Source organism: Rhincodon typus, chromosome 10 (assembly GCF_021869965.1).
Source record: "Rhincodon typus isolate 14 chromosome 10, sRhiTyp1.1, whole genome shotgun sequence".
In the NCBI taxonomy this organism is placed as follows: domain Eukaryota; kingdom Metazoa; phylum Chordata; class Chondrichthyes; order Orectolobiformes; family Rhincodontidae; genus Rhincodon; species Rhincodon typus.
The window spans coordinates 15798307-15802468 of NC_063341.1; the positions used below are offsets into that span (position 1 = coordinate 15798307).

General features: G+C 41.4%; 1 long non-coding RNA gene across 1 annotated transcript; it reads right to left on the bottom strand.

The window, feature by feature from the left end:
- Positions 1 to 577: 577 nt before the first annotated feature.
- On the bottom strand, positions 578 to 3002 carry LOC125484190. Its single transcript, XR_007263030.1, has 4 exons — positions 2958 to 3002; positions 1740 to 1870; positions 1038 to 1144; positions 578 to 931 (listed from the first exon to the last, which is right to left on the bottom strand). It is a non-coding gene; the product is annotated as an uncharacterized LOC125484190 (long non-coding RNA).
- Positions 3003 to 4162: the final 1160 nt, after the last annotated feature.

The window sequence follows — 4162 nt, forward strand, 5'->3', positions numbered from 1 at the left end:
ACCTACCTTCCCCAGCCCGACCCCCTCTCTCTCTATTTATTTCAGAGATCCCTTCCCCTCCCCCATTTCTGAAGAAGGGTCCCGACCCGAAACGTCAGCTTTCCTGCTCCTCTGATGCTGCCTGGCCTGCTGTGTTCCTCCAGCTCCACACTGTGTGATCTCTGACTCCAGCATCGGCAGTTCTTACTATCCCATTCAATCCTGCATTGCTTTTAAATGTTTGCAAATGATTTGTTAACCACAGGAGTAACTTTAAAATCTAATCAAAATTAACAAGCTAAAGGTCAGTTAAACAGATGTGGGAGAATATAATTTAGAGGTGGAATGATTACAGGTAATGTTTTCAAGTGACTGAAATGACTTGTACTCTGGATTTTCAGATGTGACTTCACTTGATTCCATGACCATTTCTCTTCCTCAGAGTTTTTGATCATCCAATGCAGGAATATGTTGTTCAGCTATCAGTCACGTTTAAAATTTTCAAGATATTAAATGATCTTTGTCAGTTTTCAACTCTGTAGATCATCTGTGCAATGAAAGCGTTGTTCATGAGAAAAAAAAAAACAACAAATGGGGATTATTTTATGCTTTTCATTTATTACACCTAAAACAGTGTTTTTGATTCTGGGTTTAATCTGAAGGTCAGAACTTCAGGGTACAATACAATTCGCTGTCTTATTTTGGTATGGAAAATGTGTCACCTTTTAAGGTTGCCATCCTTTCCAATGTGACACAAAACTATCCGTCTATTCCATGATGTAGATATTATCAATCCTGCGCAACAATTCCAAAGAAGAGGCAGGAGCTTCTCCAGAAGTCCCAGTTTCCAAAATGGCAGCACATCCTCAATTCATACCATTCAAAAGATCTGATCAGCTGGGTCAATTGTGTCATTGTTGTTCTTGCAATGCAGCTGGTGCACCATGGATGCCTTGAAAAGAACAGATTTACATTGAACCTATCACAGAGACAAAAGTAAATGGGAATGAATTTAAATTATGATTTTCCTCTCTTAAGCGAGGTATTATTTGACTTACTCCTTTTCCTTTTTACTTCTATCGCTTCCTGAAGTCGGCTGAAGGATATTCCCCAAACCCTGATTTTTCTTGTGTTTCAAACTTAAAACTAAAACCACATCAAAATCCTTTAACATGAAATAAAAGGTAGCGTTTGTTAACAAAACTTTTAAAATGCAGGGATAGTTTCACTACTACTACTACTACACACGCAAAATATACAAGGTTGAAAAAAAGGAGGGAAAGAAGCCAAATTATGAATTCTAAATTAAAGATGTTGGCATTATTTTATGTGACTTTGAGTCCAGGAAGTCAATGTCTGATTGGGAGTATTCACTTGGCTGAACTTGTAGCCATTGTTTCCCTGGGATCCAGGGGAATGGTAGTCAAATGTGCAGCAATATTTCTCGTACTTACAGAATGAGTCCAGTTTGGCATTCTGCGACTCTTTCTGGAGATGAAACTTTTGAGAAAGAGAAATGGAGAGCAGGCCTTCTAGTCACTAAGGCTGGGAGCAGCTCTTCTTGTGATGACAAGAGGGCGACTGATGTAGAATTGTCAATTCAACCAGCTCCAATTTCAGCCACATGATGAGGACAGACATTTTAGGTGCTGAAGGGCCATCATGAATGGCTAATTGGAAGGTTGTAATGTCAACAGTGTAATTTTATCTCCCTTATTCTGAGTTTCTGTTATGAGGAAACCGTAAATGTAATAATATACCTTTTAATATAAGAGGCCTTTCTATTTTCCTTTCTCCATTGCTGGCTGGAAACAGGAAGTTCTTCTCCAAGTCCTTGGCATCAGATTCGACTGGACTGTCTCCAGTCTAATTTCACGGGGTTCAGGAGCTTCTGGAAATTTGATGATATGATCAGCCCAGTTACTTTATGAGTCCGGAACAGAATCTAACCATCCCCCTTGACATTCATTGGCATTGCTATGATAACTTTTTACCTATGCTATTACAATTACCAATAGTGAGCATCACCAATCACTCACTATCAACATCCTGGGGGGTTGTCATTAACCAGAAACTGAACTAGACTTGTCACAGAAATACTGTGACTACAAAGGCATGTCAGATGCTAGGAATCTCCCAGTGAGTAACTCACCTTCTGACCAACGTTCCCGTTAAGCTGCATGGCTGTGCACACATATAGCGGCTCCGATGTTTCCTGCTCAGTAATTGATGTCAGCACACAGATCACAACATTGACTTCCAATTCCGAAAGACACTGCTGCATACAGACCTTGGAGGCACATGCAGCCAGTAAGAAAATGCTGCTTCTCACTCCCCAAAGCCTGTCTGCCATCTGCAAGGCACAAGTCAGGAGTGCGACAGAATACTCCCCACTTGCCTGGACAAGTGCACCTCCAACAACACACAAGAAGCGTGAACATCATCCAGGACAAAGCAGCCCGCTTGACTAGCACATCAAACATCCGCACTCTCCACTAGTAGAGTTCAGCAGCACCAGGTGTGTACCATCTACATGATGCACTCCAAAAATTTGGCAAGGCTCCTCAGTCAACACCTTCCAAACCTACAACCACGACAAAGGTACATATACATGGGGACATTACCACCTGCAGGTTCCCCTCCTAGCTACTCATCATCCTGACTCAGAAATATATTACTGTTCCTTTGCTGTCACTGGGTCAAAATCCTGGATCTCCTTCCCTAAGAGGATTGTGGGTCTACCTGCAGCAAAGTTGGGGGAGGTGATGGTCTGGTGGTCATATCACTAGACGATTAATCCAGGGACCCAGTTAAAATTCTGGGACTTGGTTCAAATCCCACCATGGCAGCTGGTGAAATTTGAACTCAATAAAATCTGGACTTAGGAGTCTAAGGATGACCATGAAGCCATTGTTGATTGTCAGAAAAACTCATCTAGTTCAGTAATGTCCTTTAGGGAAGGAAGCTGTCATCCTTACCTGGTCTTACCTACTCCAGATCCACAGCAATAGGGTTGACTCTTAACTGCCTTCTGGGCTATTAGGGATGGGCAGTTAAATGGACTGTAACATCCACATCCTGTGAATAAATGAAAGAAATTGAAGTATAGCTGTTCAAGAAGGCAGCTCACCATTACCTTCTGAAGGGGCAACTTTGGTTGGGAAGTAAATATTGCCCTAGCCAGTGACATCTGCATTCCATGGATGAATAAAAAGAACAGTAACATTGTCCATGTTCAAAAGAAATAGAATTTACATATGAAAAAAATGGAAGAAAATGCAGATTTCTCTCATCTCTTTTTATGCTTTCAGCCCATGACACTAACTTCTTTCTTATTCTCAGTACATCCCGAGCTGCTTTTCAGTTAATCACATAAAGTTTGTAACGTAGTCATTGTTGTAATAAAGGCAGCAGCCAATTTTGCACACACCAAGGTCCCACAAACAGCCAGAGAATTAATAACTAGATAAACTGTATTCATGATGCTTAACGAGGAATGAGTTTTGAGTAGGAGACTGGATTGAATTCCCCCCGGTCTTCTTTAAAACTCACAATGACATTTTTACATCCACCAGGGAGTCCACGTGAGGCCTCGACCTAACAAGTACCACACTAAAGTGCCAGCCTGAGTCACATGCCCAAGTCTCTAACTGGGACCTCAAACCCACAGCCTTATGAAGAGGAGGCAAGTATTCCACCCATTGAGCCATTACCGACATCTAACAGCAACTGTGATTCTCAAACAACTTACTTTGCAAAGCTTTTAGACAAGTTGATACGGGAATGTGTTATAAATAATTCAATAAAGGAAAGCTATGTGACGCACACTGTCATTTCGACATTGGAGCTTTGGTTTGAATTTATTTATCAAATGACCATCAAGATCTGTACACGAGTCACATCAAAATACAACATTTCCTGTGTTCCAGTGACCCTGACAAAACCAGAATCAGGGACTTATACTGCTACTGGAAAAGATATCCTAAGGCACTCAAAGAGAAGCAGTGATTGACACATTTGAGCATTATGCCTTTGTCAGTATCATCCACATAATGCACTCTGCCAAAGTTAGCTCCATCTTTTCCTACCTTGCTGCATTTCGCTATTTATTTCAGCAGTGAGATCATAGAATCCCTACAGTGTGGAAACAGGCCATTCGGCCCAACAAGTCCACATTGTCCCT